This window comes from Bidens hawaiensis, unplaced genomic scaffold (genome assembly GCF_021521415.1).
Source record: "Bidens hawaiensis isolate Kalapana, Puna unplaced genomic scaffold, B.hawaiensis_p1.1 tig00028763_1, whole genome shotgun sequence".
NCBI classification, from domain to species: domain Eukaryota; kingdom Viridiplantae; phylum Streptophyta; class Magnoliopsida; order Asterales; family Asteraceae; genus Bidens; species Bidens hawaiensis.
The window spans coordinates 189,423-204,983 of NW_027494710.1; the positions used below are offsets into that span (position 1 = coordinate 189,423).

The 15,561-nt window shown below is 39.4% G+C and overlaps 2 pseudogenes; both read right to left on the reverse strand.

Annotated features, from left to right (window-relative positions):
• Positions 1 to 5,093: 5,093 nt before the first annotated feature.
• On the reverse strand, positions 5,094 to 5,564 carry LOC143577648 (SKP1-like protein 1A pseudogene; annotated as a pseudogene).
• Positions 5,565 to 15,092: 9,528 nt separating this feature from the next.
• LOC143577649 (SKP1-like protein 1B pseudogene) lies at positions 15,093 to 15,561 on the reverse strand (annotated as a pseudogene).

Here is a 15,561-nt window from a genome sequence, read left to right on the forward strand (position 1 = left end):
AACCAGAGCTTCCTGGAGGGCAGCTTGAGCTTGGTTACGGGCGCGTTCGGCTTCACTTTTTTTGAGGTTGGCAAGCAACACTTTTTTAGCCGCAGCCTCTTCAACGCCCTTTAGCTTCCTCTCAGTGTGGTCAAGCACCCCCCTCTGGTCCAAGATCTCTTGGAGCTTCTTGGCGTCTTCCATCGCCAAGGCATCATGAGCCTGTTGGAGCGCCTCTAGTTTGGCTTTAAGTTCCTCATTCTCGAGGCGTAGAGGCTCAGCAACAGCTTCAGCCTTGGTGGCCCTTTCAGTTGCGTTCCGAGCAGTTTCCTTAGCCAGCCGAAGCTGTTCGTTAACAGCTTGGGCAGCCTTGGAACGGGCCTCGAGACGGGCCTGAACTTCAACTTCAAGGGCCTTGAAGGCCTTCTCCTTCTCCGCAGCAACGGCGGAGAGCCTCCTATTCTCCTCCCTGACAGCCCGCGCCTGAGCTACTTCTTGGATACGAGCTGCTTTTAACTTGTCATTTTCACGATAAAGCAGCTCGACGCGCGGCTGCATCTGGGCCAGGAGAATCCGAAGCTCATTGGTTAGCCTACCCTCCTGGTAGCTAGCCATGGCTTCCCCCAACGCACCACTGGGAGCTGCGTGACGAGCCCACTCCACAGGCGTGCGAAGGGTTGTTCCTCGGCGGATGTCCCATCGTGGAACATACACTTCATTGGAATCCGACACTGCAAAAAACAAAAAGCAGTTAGGAAAAGATGATAAAAAAAAAGGCCAAAAGAACCCTACGCACCTGTAGGGTCGACAACAGGCCGATAGCCGCCAAACCCATCACCTGAACCCAAGGGAAATCCATCCAAGAGGTCAGGCAGATGGGAAGGAGGCAGAGGTTGGCGAGAAGTCCCAAGCATACCTAAAGGATCGGCCGTCGTTGCCGATGACGGAGGAGGCATGGTGAAGGCCGCCGCGGTAGTAGAAACCAACGGAGGTGAACTCACCGTAGGTGAACTCACAACCGTGGTCGCCGCTGCGGAGGAGCCCGCCGAAACAGTCACCGCCGGCTCAGTGAAAGATTCAGTAAATATGGCACTGACAGCCGGCGGTGATGTCATCACAGTTGGAACAGTTGGCTCAACTAGGTGAGCAACTGAACCAACTGAAGCAGGCGCAGCCGCCTGGGTCATCGCCTCAGGTAGGCTGACCAAGCCTACCGTCATGGGTCCGGAGGTGCTCCTCCCCGCTCCACCCTGGAATGCGGTAGCATCCACGCCTGCACAAAGAAGATATAAGTATAATGGCGGAAAGATATGAAGTTAAAAAGTAAAGGAAGTTTGTACTTACGGGTTTTCTTGAGCCTAAAAGTGCGAACAGGCGGGGACGAACCCGATGGAGCCGGCCTCTTCACGCCGCTCACCGTCGTTGTCCTGGGCTGCTCGGAGGTGACGGTCGTCTCAGCCTCCGGAGCAATGGTCTTATCACCACCAGGGTTCCCCGTCACCTCCTCGCACTCGGTCTCTGAATCAGACCGAGGCACCGGATCGGCAGTGGAGGCAACCTTCGCCTTCCCCTTCCCGCCGGCAGCCTTCTTCTTCCGCACCACGGAAGACCATCTGCGGATTCCTCATCAGAAGATGACAAGATTAGAGGAATTCCAGCAGAGGTTTCAGCATTGAGAGGTATAGGGTTGAATAACGCCTTACCTGGCCGCGTGGCGCTCAGAATAGGGTGGCCTGGCGGGTAGACCTCCACAAACCGATCCCTCGTTTGCTCCAAGATGGGCAACTCGTTCTCATCGAGAGCACGAGTACCCATCCGAGCGGGACCATCACTCTCCCGTGGCTGCAGGAGAGACTGCAAGTCGTTCCCCTCTGAAAGAAAAGAAAAACAGTTAGAAGACAAACCTATATAAACAAAGAAGACAGAGCATACCATAAGGGACAGAGTTCAAATCGTATTCGAGGACGATGGGAACTTGTGACGCCTCCTTCCACACCCGGCTCATCCCAAGCATCACCATCCCAGACTCCGCAAAGCGGTATACCGGAGTCTGGACCCGGGAGATCTTGGCGAACCACTCCGCCTCCTGGTAGTTGAGGGCGTGAAGGGCGGGGAGGGCTCTCCCATTCTTAAAGGTCATCGCAAGGGGGACGACGCGAGCGGAGATATAAAAAAACTCACGCTTCCACGACCGAAGACTGCGCTCGGTAGCGCAGATCTTCAACCCCTTGATCCGATTGACCAAGGTGTACCACCCCTGGATGCACCTCCAAGAATAGAAGGTCATCAACCGGTCAACATGGGGCTCCACGCCCAGAACGAGGCACACCCACTCAAAGTGGCGGATCTTGGCGATCGCCATCGGGTGTACCTCCGTCAGATGCACACCGTGCCTCTCCAAGACACGGTATACAAACTTCGTCAATGGGAACTTGAGATTCCCATAGACGAAGAATGCAGCGTACACCCCTATCTTGCCCTTGGGGGCATCGTACACCATCTGGTCTGGCTCTGGAAACTCAGGCTCGAACGGGTCGAGCATGAACTTCCGGACGACGTACTGAAAAAGCTCGGCAGGAAGAGCGCACTGGCACTCGCCAGCAGTGCTCTTGTCGTCCTTATCAGAAATGGACGACGGATTCTCGACGAACACGTCAGACTCCTCGGCAAAAGAAGACATGTTTGGAGGTACAGAAAAACGATTTCAGAAGAATGCTCGACGGAATAGTGAGTATTCGCCGGAAATCGTTTAGAAGATGAAGAGAAGTGAAAGTGTGGATTGCAAAGAACCCTCTCCCCCTTTATATACTCATCGCAATTAATGCGATGAATTTAATGCGGAAGAGAGAGAAATCGAAGGTGCAATGAAACTATGACACGTGGTAATGAGCAAGCAGGCAACAGCTGTTGAAAGGACGCGTGCCATTAATTTCGCGGCCACGCGCCCGAAAAATCGCGCCCACGCGCCTGAAAAAGCGCCTGGAATGACCATATACTGTCACGTCGCCATAACTTCCTGCACATCCTGACACAGTCAGAAGAAACCGTCGGACGACGTTTCAACAGTTTGGACTGTTCTTATCCTTTCACCAACTCTTCGAATTTCAAAATTTCAAAAAGATTCAAAAGTAAGCGGGAAAATACCCCTTACCTTGGCAACCAAGTAACTATAAGACAGGTGCGGGTACAGTGTTAAGGCAAAACCCTTCACATACTTAGCACCCGCAGGGAATTGACGCCAGGAATACCTTAGAAGTAAAGTAACCGTAAGACGAGTGCGGGTACAGTGTCAAGGCAAAACCCTTCACATACCTAGCGCTCCGCAGGGAATTGAAACCAAGAAGGATCTTCTGGGCCATGCTTGCGGAAACGGGAATAACATCCCCGCATAGCGGGAACGTCGAGAACTATATTGTTTGAAACTCCAAGATGGAATTGGTGGTTTTAACATAATTGATCACTATGTTCAAAACTACCAAAACCTCATGGAGAATCCACACAAGTGGGACTTAACGCTCCTAACTTGCGAGGAGGTTACAGACCTACCCGCATCATACCCAAAGATCAAGCAGAAAAGTTGGGAATTTCTGCGTGGCATTAGGAAAACCGCGGGAGGAATCCCCACGGAAAATCTTAAAACTAAAAACCCTTTTCAAACCCCTTGCTAAAGTCCAAAAGTTCACCTCACTTATTAGTAATTCATGAGAAGAACATTGGACTGGGGGGACTTGAAGAGGTAGGTCCCAGCAGAGCCCAGTTGGACCCGCAAGACTCACCTTGAAGAGGGACGTCTGCGCAAGGACCAACTGCTTCCGCAGGACCCACCATGCTCAGAGATGAAGACCTTACGCGCAGTACGCCAGCTGTTCCCGCAGGGAAAGCCTCCCAATGGTGAAGTACCCCGCTTGTTCCCGCAGCTGCGGATACAAGCCATCAGGGAAGGCTACCCGCACTAATAGCAAGGCTACATGCACAAGGCACTAACTCTTGATACTTCTGTAATGTCACCTGAAGGAATGAGCAAGGCGGGAATACTCCCGCCCAAATGAGCCAGTCCGTATGCTTCTGGAAGATCTTTTGTACTATACCTGCCAAGGTATGGGCAAAATAGACGATCTGACCAAAACAGCCCATGAACCAATCACAGGGTGACAGCTCACCGATAACAGTACGAGGAGGAGCACCCTCTAGTACTGTTTGTCACTATTAGCCGCTGCCTACTCACCAACCCTCACTGTGGGACGTGCGTAGCCTACAGTTGGTGGAACAGTGCATAGCCGGCAGTAAAGGAACAGTATACAGCCGGCCTTGTCACTATCGGCCGCAGCCTATCCACCAATCAGCATGGCTTGTGCGTAACCCACTGTTGGTAGAACAGGAATACTATTCAGCCGGCTGTACCTTCTTGGAAACCTACCTTCGGCTATAAATACTCCAACACCTTGGAATGGAAAGGACATTATCTGATATCTCATTATCTTATCTTCTCTAGCAATCTCTTAATATACACTTATATTCAGAGCAATCTAGTCTGATTCTCACGCCGGAGGGTGGTCACAAGGAGGAACCCCCCCCCCCCTTCTCAGTGACGAGCTTACGGTGTCTGTTTTGCAGGTCACCTGAAGAACAACTTTCTTTGCTGGACCTCATCCTCGTGGGAAACATCTATTTAACCCCCAGATTATCCGTAATCTGCCCGGGGTCGATTAGTGTTTCTTCATAAGGAAAGGAGATAAAAGATGAACAATAAAAGATACAAACAAATATTTACTAAATCATATTGATTACCCAAGACCTGCTCCATTACAAGCTCTAGAACCAGACGATGTTGTTAAACTGTTAAAGAATTTAGGGTTTAGCATCATTCCATCTATATCCAATTTTATTAGTTGGGTTTTAATTATTTTGTCAATAGATTCAACCAAGAAAAGAAAATTGCAATATAATAATGGATAATAATAACAACCAAAACCATTAGTATTTATAGAGAAACAAAGTAAGAATTTAATCAACATGATATTAGTACCCAGATTTGCATAAAACCAAAAGCTAAATAAACATAATAATGAAAAAAAGATATATAAATGCATGTTGATAACTAATAATAATAATCTGGATCTTTATTCAAACGCCCATGCATTCTCCTCGCGAACCGCGGCTTCTTCCTCAGGGGTGAAGTCATTAGTGATTTTGAAAATCTTGCGAACCTCATCAGGACTCAGGTCCTTGATCATGTCAGCCACCGATTGACAGGTCAGGTCGAGTAAGCCTTTGATGTCGAGATAGTTTGCAGCCAGAATCAGATCAAAAAGAGTCACTTGATCATCTACGTCTTTAACAAACTCTACATCAAACGATTTAAGAGCCTCATCGTTGGTAGATGGTTCCACATGCTTTTTACAGTATTCGATAACCATGGCCAGGATCTTGCTGGTGACATTAGGGAGTGGGATGCCAGAACCGGCACAGTCATCTTCGATCATGTGTTTGATTGTTTGCGATTCCAACGCAACCGCTTCTTCAACCTCGAAGGTTTCTCCGTCCGAACTCTTTAACACGATGGTTTTTTGCGACGAAGACATTGTGATTTGCTTTGATGCTTGGCTTGTTGTTCAAGATTGTGAATGATAAACAAGAGATGGGTAGAAGGGGTTTATATACGAATGGATGGCGGTGCTCTGCCGGAAATAGCGGCTTAGTATTCGGTAATTAAATTCTCAATTTAACTTTACCCTACTTATTGTATTAACTTGTTACATCGTGGCCCTTATAGTTTCTTTTGATTTGTTTTCGGTTGTTACGATTTGCAAGTGTCCTTGACCACATATCATGGCAACACCCACTATATTTACTAGTAGATTAGCCCACGCGTTACGGCGGGGTTCCAACTGATATTTGATTCAACTTTGTTGTGTATCACCCGGTTAACTCATTCATGGTTTTAAACATTTTATTCCGTCCATTCAAAAATAGGTGTACTAGTTTGTATGGCGTGCTTGAGTAATATGTCTAGTACGTTAGTTCCATCCATTGTTAGGCTCCCTACGTCAACCGTATATATATGATTTAGTCGGTATAAAGTTTAATGGTTTTATTATATATATATACATGAATAGTGTATATGAAAAAAAAATCCTATATGTCTTAATGACGAAAAATGTAATTTTAATAAGCAAATCATGCATAACTTAAAAAGAAACCATAATAACATGTAACAGTTGTTTATATGCATTTTCAAAAGAAACCATCTATAATATCACTACACATCCCAAACCCACCTTACAAAAGATTCAGGTTTCTACAAGTGTTTACAAAATATGGAAATTTTATACGTTAGCCATATGATGACATGATTACAAAAGATTTACATTTTTCTAGTGTTAGTTACAAAATGTCTATTCATTGTTGCTAGACTTCATCAACATTCCTTCATAATCCCCCCCCCCCCCCCCCCACCCCCACCCAAGAAGACCATCTGATACTCCATCACAAAAAGTAAAACAACACAAATTAAATAAATTTTGAACATATGTCAGATTGAGAAAAGGATAGAAAGTAACACTCAGTACCTTGAGAATATATATAGGCCCATACTTACATGTAATGAAATAATGACGGATCTTGAACATCTAGTATGCATGAGCTGAAAGTCACAATACCCAAAAAAAATTTCGTGATTATAAGTTTTAGGTCGGTAATCCGGTTCGAGTCGGGTCAAACAATAATTTCAAGCCCTAACCTACCAAATTGAAAGAAATACAAAATGGTGAAATGTGAATGGCCGAACATGGTCTCTGCTTGCTTCCGTTATCTAATTAGACTAATCGATTTCACTCCAACATGCACGAGTTAGTTCTGGCCTCAACAAACAGTGACAATGCTCAATCAATCGATTAATCGATTTCACACCCAAACGATTTTACCAATTCACCCGAGCTTCTATTCAGACTTTTGAGCGGAACCTCACACGTCAGTAAGTCACAACAGCCAACGCACAATGAAAACTACATTTGTTGTTGTGTTCGAACGTCAACCGAATGGTAGGGTTGGATTTTGGGTTTAATGTTTTTTGTTTTTTTTGTTTAAAATTATTTAGGTTTGGCCTTGGTCTTGCGTAGTTTTATTTCTTAGTCTTTCTTTATCTATATGTTTATTTCGTAAGCAATTTCTCATTTTTTTTTTGCTTTAAACAAACTTTATTTTTTTTAAAATTCAAGGTTGGCCCGGACTCAAATAGTATGGTTGGGCCGGATTCAAATAACTTGGTTGGGCCGAACTCAATACATTTATATATTTTTTTTTATTTTTCCGAAAAAAATTACACTATCGAGCGAAAACGTGTTTGGGCCGTGGCCCACGCCAAAAGAAACATCCGCCACTGTAATGAAGAAAGTGACTATGATCATTAGAGCCTACACACAATAAATTTACCTTTTTAGAAACCACAAACTCGAAATGATCATATGGTAAATGCGGATCAAACAAAAAATATCTTAAAATCTAAAATTATTTAAAGCTCGAATCCTAGTGGGCATCGAACAAAGACTAAAACATAAACGTGTGATGAAAACTCAAAACAAAATAAGTTATTAAGTCCAAATCAGAATAGAAGTACTTATTATGACCCGTTATGACGTGTCATCCAACCCTTATATATACTATATAGTATACTATCATCCAACTCGTACAACCGATTAATTTGTACAGCCGATTAGTAAGTTATTAATTTACTCAATTATGCTTAAATATCTTAAGTAAAAATTAAAATTATATTCAGAAGACATGTATAATATATTCTAAGTGTATATCTCTTAAATTTCATTCAAGAAATCAACATTTTTATACATTATTGTTCATTTAGAATCAACATTTTTTATAAATTATTATTAACTAAACTTATAGTAAATAGAAGGTGATTTGGACATTACTTGGGGGCGGCCATTTGGTTTGTTAAAAATCATTCAAAGCATAATTAATAACTATTGTTGGAAGTTAATAAAAAAACACCAGCATGAAGAAATGTTCGGGTTACTCTCCAAAGCAGCCTTGGCTGAACTCATACATTCCACAATATTTGTGCTTTAAAAATGGTAGAATTTTAAGTATTTTTTCTTAAACAAGATGCAAATGAAACAAAAACTACAAATTAAAAAAAGAAATTACTTAATTACCAGGATATGATATGATTCTTTCAAAAGCAATGCAAGTAAGAGAGATTGTATAGAGTAACCAATAAACCATTAAGCAATTTCACCGGCACCTGTAACTTCACACAAAAATGACATAATTTGTGTATAGGCTTTAGCATAAAACCTTTAACCAATTTCTCCTCAACTTGTTAGTTGTAATTATGTGCGAGAATAAAAAAAGGTTGACCAAATGGTAAGGTTTGAATTATCATATTAGTACTAGGTGTTCCAGCTTTTCGATACAAGCTTATTGACTCCTTTAGACATCAAAAATCATTTGACTCTAATAGTTTAGGGGATGTTTACCATAATACCAAAAGACCAAATTACCCTTCACATGATTAGATTCGATTTAATTTCGTTTAGTCAATTCTATCAAGCTTTATACTGTCACTTGTTTTAAACATGTGATTTGTAAACCTCTAAAAAACCCGTATATACACACACACAAACATAAAATAAGTTACCATGCATTTTAGCCATGTCATCATGCTTCACGTGAAAAACAAAAGATTGTTATAAAAGAAGGGTTGGCGTCTTTTCAGGCTCAATATCATCTTACTCTTTTGACAGTAGGCGCAAAACCAGCAGATATCACCGAATATACACCTAAGGGGCTGTTTGGAAAGGCTCTGAATCAGACCATTCAGATGTGAAATCTGAATCGCTCAGATCCAGAGTGTTTGTTTGAGATAATCACAACCTCTTAATGGCTCTATTTAGATCTTAATCGCTCAGATACAACATGTTCACTGAATGAGAAATCAGACCAAATTAACCCTAAAGTAATATACAAGGTTCGTTCATCCCTCCCAACCCTTAAACCTTATGCTATCACTCCTTCCCTCCCAAGTACAACTGCTATGGCGTTGCTACTCAATCGATTGTTACACCCTTCGAACACATCTTCTCCATCGATCCCATCTCAGGTAATTTTTTTTCTCCAATAACAATTTGCGAATTTTTTACTCAATCGATTGAAACTTGAATGTAAAATGTCTGTGTTTATTTTTTAACACGTATTAATTGGATTGATAGGATTGGTTCATAATTGTTAGAGAATAGGGATTGTTTTTAATCAAAATGGTGAAATAAATAGTGAAATAAAGTGGTATTGGTCATGTATGCTTGCGTTAATATTAGCTTCGGGTCAAATGGTTCAGGCTTGGGTCGGCTTTCAGGTTTAACAAAAGTGAAAAAAAAACCTAAACTATCAAAGAATTTTAAAACCCAAAGTGAAAGCTAGTTACATTAATCTTGACTGATTATTGGTCTGCTTATAATTGCAATTTAAGAATCCAAAATCAAATTTGGCTCGAACGCCTAATCTGATTCGTTTACGCGTATCTTTCTTCTGTCGTTTGTTAGACAAAAAAATGGTATTTTGATATTCTTATATATCATCCTGGTTTTACATCAGTTGATGTCTCAAGTTTGGATGGTCATAACATGTTGCTATGTATAATGATGGTTTGCATCAATTTGTGCTTTCAAATTATTGGTTTATATATTGCAAATGCTAATAATTGTTAACTGCTACTCTGATTGATTGTTGCAGAGGAAGTGATTTGGCAGATGATGCAAAATAAGCTAAAAATGTGAGAAATGGTTGGTGTCTCCTGTTGGATTATTAGTAGTGCCATTGGGATATAATTTAGGAGATGAAGTTGCTTTGGCATCTATCGATAGTAAGCTTCACTTTCCTTATATTAACTGAAACATGTGTTAATTTTCATGGACTCATAATTTGAGTTCTTTTGAAATAAAATGAACCAAAGTTCTTTCAATAATCTATCAAGATTTAGATAACAATTGAATTGGTATACAACTTAAAACAATAATAGCAGTATAGCACATCCAAGCATCATCCCTTGCAGTCCAACTATTACAACCGTCATATATTTTTGATTCATTCAATATCACATAATTGAAACTTTTACATGGTGCATAATTTTTTTATATATATGTTTAGCCATGTAACGAACCGAACGAACACAAACATGGCCTTTTTCATGTTCGTTCGTTAAGAAAGTAATGTGTTCACGAACGGTTCACAAACACTTACTGAACAAAGATAAACAAACGCAAATTTTTTGTTTATTTATATCTAACGGGCCAACTAAAAACTCGCTTATATACGAGTATGTAGTGTAAATATATGTATATATATGTGTATGTTGTATAAAAAATATATAATAATGCATATATATATATAAGCGGACTGGACCGGAATCTTAAAAGGGCAAATGTCGTACCTGTAAATTGGACCATTAATAAAGGGCTGGTTCCGGCTCTACACGGGGTTGGAACATTATATCACGGGTTTGCGGGTTTTTGATATAGTTTTTAAGTTTTATTTTATTAATGTAACTATGTTTCGCGGGACGGTTTCACGGATGGGGTTCTTGGGTTTCGCGGGACGGTTTCATGGGTCGAATACATTTATTAATGTAACTGTGTTTTGTTAGGAAATTTCTACGGTTCAGATGAAGACCTCGGTTCGGGTTGCATGTATGAAGACGTTGGTTTAGTTGTTGTATATAACTTTCAATTTGAAACATATATATTTGTGGTACTGTGATTTTTTTTGTATATTTGAAACATTTTTGTATATTGTTTTCATTTTCATGTTTATATATTTGCGTATATTGGGTTTTGTATATTCGGTTTCAATGAAAATAGAAACAAAAAAAATCTGTTAGTTCATTTTGCATTAAATAGTTCAAAAGGGTATAATAGTCATTCTGCATGGCCATTCAGACGTCCAACCAAACAACACTTACTGGTTCAGCACTTATTGGCTCAGAGCCTCTTAATCATTCAGACCTCTTAATCATTCAGCACTTAATGGTTCAGCACTTGCCAAACAGCCCCAAAGTCCCCTTGTGCTTGTAGCTTTCCATCATCTAATTTTGTTAAATTCAAACATAAATAATAATCAAATTAATTAAATATACCCAAAATATGTTACCGGGGCGGGCCCAAGACCCCAACGTTTTTTAAAAATTTCGTAGAGATAATATGTTAAATTTTTTAAGGACCCCATATAAATTCAATATACTTGGGTTTAAACACATGCATTTAAAATTTATGACTTATTTTTGTTAAAAGTTAAATTTTAATGTTTGATTGTAAAAATAATTTAGGTTTAAACACACGCATTTAGAGTTTTAATGTTTAATTTTAATGTCAAAAGTTAAATATGTTAAGGCTAATTATTCAAGTGACCTAAGCTCGGTTAGCTCGAGCGAACCAGCACTCGCTTGTTGATTTAGAATCATGCCTCATGTGTTGTTATTAATTGGTTTATCACTTTCCTATTTATCATAAAACATCTTAAATGCCTGTAAACAAATTTACCAACTCATAAACAAATTTACCAAACAAAAAAGCAACAATTAGTAACATATTAATTATGATAAAAATAATAATATACAAAATTTCATCGTTAAATATCCGTGTAGGTAATTGCTCCCCTTAAGAACTCTATATGTGGTGTTGCTATCAACTACAAAAATAAGAGCTCGTAATTGTTATAAATAATACATCCATAATGAAATATGAATGAATCTACATGCATATTAGTCTACATATGGTGTTTGTAATCAAGAACATGGGTTGATCATTAATCAAATTTTTTAGCCAATGAATGAATCTACATGTATATCAGGGCCATCTCTCAAGGACGGCTGGGTGGTCGCCCCGACCACCCGGCGACCACCCAGTAGGCCCGAATTTTTTTTAAAAAAAAAATATATATATTATTTTTATGAAAAACACGTATATTTAATGTTTAAAACTAAATTACACAACCACTAGCTTGGTCTAGTGACAAAGGAGTATGACTTACAACTGAAAGATTATGGGTTATAATCTCACTTGAGATATGTTTAACTTTATTTTTTATTCATGCAAAAAGTTTTTTACACAACCAAAATCATAACCATGTAAGCCTATTTAAAAACTAAATTGTTTAAACCCAACAGAAACTTCATTTACTTAAAACCAACTTTTTCGTCTTTAGCACAAAAACTTTTTGCAATTCTCGGAGACCGCCCAGAGAAGCATGGGTTCTTTAATGGAGACCCAGTTTCGTTCGATCCCCACAAACAACATTTTGAGGAGGGCATGGGTGGATTTATGAAGACCCGTACGACCATGGGAAGCCTAGGTTCTTTAATGGAGACCCAGTTTAGATCGATCCCCGCATACAACACTTTGGAGAGTGCATGGATGGCTCTATGAAGAAAGACCGGGATCCTTGTAATCTCCGGTACGATCCTGAGGGTGTCCAGGTTTTTTCATAAGTGGGCTTTCGGGCGGGTGGGTTTTCCCCAGAACTGAAGATCACTTGAAAGCGCTTAAGAACTTCGTATGGCTAGGTTGGGCTAGCTGACTCTATCATTGGGTCACCCCATATGGAGTCTCTAGATAATTCTCAGTTTGTAGGTTGTTAAAAAAAAAGAGAGAAGAAACATTAAAAGCTGAACTTAAAGTTATAATAAAAATTACATTTCCTATCTAAAAACTTACGTGTTAAATAGAACTAAACGGGTGCTCGCACGATGCAGCGGGGTGCGTGCACAAACACAATCGAACGCGTAACCGGTTGCTTTACGCTCGTTATGTGGCACAATACACACATTGATCGGTCGTGGCACGTGTAAACAATGTCATCCGCGTAACTAATGCCTGAATGCACGTAACCAGTGCCGAAAATCAAGAAGCAAAATTGAAATATACAAAAATTTCAATTAAATCATTCTTAAACCAACCTATTTTAAGCTGAATCACGTTCCAACATGACATTGTTCAAATCCGAATTGGTTATGAGTTGACCACTTTCAACCTGAAACATGTATCGACCCGAACCAAATTAATTTTTTTTGTATCGGCTCGTTCAGACTCTAATCCGGTCCGATACATGATCCGAGCTCACATGACCTGATCTATTGTTGGTCATTACCGGTATCACAAATATGTTAACATTTTAAAATAAAAAAGTACAACAATATCAAACTCAAATTAAAGAGAATAAAATGCTCGTTTTTATGGTATATTTTTTATAAAAAATATTACTGTGTGAAAAAGTTGTTGCCGTTAAAAAATCGTGGGGGTAGTTGGTTTAGAAGAAGGGGTAAATTTGTAACATTACAATAAGTTTACACAAATTGATTAAAGTTAAAAGACTATTATTGTAAGTATCTTTTGAAAACTAAATTGTTTAACGTATGTTATGTTTGCAAAAACTATAATACCCCTATTTAAAGTTGTACTACATGCTTTATGAGATAAAACTATTAAAATGATGCTCTTAACTTTGTTCATCACTCATTCTTTATATATAACTAGCATGATGCCCGCACGATGCAGCGGGGTATGTATGCAAACATGACATCGAACACATAACCGTGTTACCGTTTCAGTAAGTGCGTGACTTCACAACAGTATACGCGTAACCCGACGATAATATGCTAGTAATGCGGCATTGGAAGGTCAACTAGTGTACGGTGTCATTAAGCACGTCAAACGGCTGTACGCGCGCAATCATGTGTCGGTGCACACGTAACACTACATTGAATGAGTCTTGACCAGCCACCGTTCCGCCTGACAATGTTATAATCCGAAATTCGTACTGATTTAACCCCTTTCGACCCGAACCTGTCCCGAGCCAAACCAAATTAACCTTTTGTGTATCGACCCATTCCGACCTTAACCTTTTAGACTCATTACCCGAACGACGAACCCGCCCTGCCCGTTTTTCCAATTCTTAATGATAATCACGTAACACATTAAGTTTTTAAAATGAAAAAAAAATATAGCAATACCATACTCAAAATATAGAGGAAAAAATACTCGTTTTTATGGTATAATGTTTTTTAAATAATATTAACGTGTGAAAAGTTATAAACGTTTAAACGTCACGAGGGTCGTTAGTTTAAAATAAGAGGTATATATATAACTATTCTATAAATTAACAAAATGTAAGTAAAGTGTAAGGACCAAATTTGTAATTATTATTGAATAAATTAAAATTAATCGTATATTATTTTTGCTAAAAAACAAAATTGTCAAAAGACAAAATTGCCCCTAAAATATCTTAATTATATGCATTGTGGTTTGTACTTAAAGCAACAAGTTTGATACCTCTTAAAATTTAAGAAGTCCATCACTCATGCTTTATATATAGTATAGATATAGAAATATGAATTTTAAATCATGCCTCTTAAACCGTTCTTTGCTAGGGTAAAAACACCAAAATCACTATTTCAATAAACACGGTTGGACCCAAAATTCTGACTTTTAGTGAATTGTTTATCTAATCCCAATTCATCTAAAGAACTCAATGATCCATAATTGGAAAACAATGGGTCGTAGTGTAAGTATCAAATAATTTGTATATCTTTCATAAAAAATACACTTTCAACAATACATTTAAATTTTAAACAAGAGATATTTAAGGAAACGAGATAAAGATGAACAATAAAAGATACAAACAGATATCTAGGAATTTAGTAAAACAAATAAAGATACTGTCTAGACTCTAGCGCATGCATGGCATAATTCGATTAGCCGCTATAGAACCAGACCATATGACGTTAAAGAAATGTAATTAGGGTATACGTGGCATCATTGGATGTTGGATTTTGATTATTAATGAATTTATTTAAATCCCTATTTTGTGTACAGATTTCTTCAAAAAAATGCAATATACCACTATATTTGGATCGAGAATATATAGACTGATCATACTATCACCATAATATTATAGAGGTTATACAAATAATAAAGTAAGAAAATATATCAATATCAAATCAAACTAATCTCCAAATAAGTAGCCAATTTGCATAAACCAAAACACCAATGCCAAGTAAACATTACAACTAATAACGAATAATAATCAACTAATAATAATAATAATCTTTACTCAAATGCCCATGCATTCTCCTTTCGAAGTTCTGCTTCTTCCTCAGGGGTGAAGTCATTCTTGATGTTGAAAATATTGCGAACCTCTTCAGGACTTCTGCCCTTCATCATGTCAGCCACCGATTGACAGGTCAGGTCGAGTAAGCCATTGATGTCGAGATAGTTTGCAGCCAGCATCAGATCAAAAAGTGTCTTGATCAACTGATTTAACAAATTCAGAATCAAACGATTTCAGATCCTCTTCGTTGTTGTTCTCCATTGGTACTTCCAGTACATGATGCTTCTTACAGTACTCGATAACCTTGGACAAGATCTTGCTGGTGACGTTAGGGAGTGGGATGCCAGAGCCAGCACAGTCATCTTCGATCATGTGCTTGATTGTTTGTGATTGCAACGCCACCACTTCTTCAACCTCGAAGGTTTCTCCGTCCGAACTCCTCAACACGATGGTCTTTTGCGATGACAT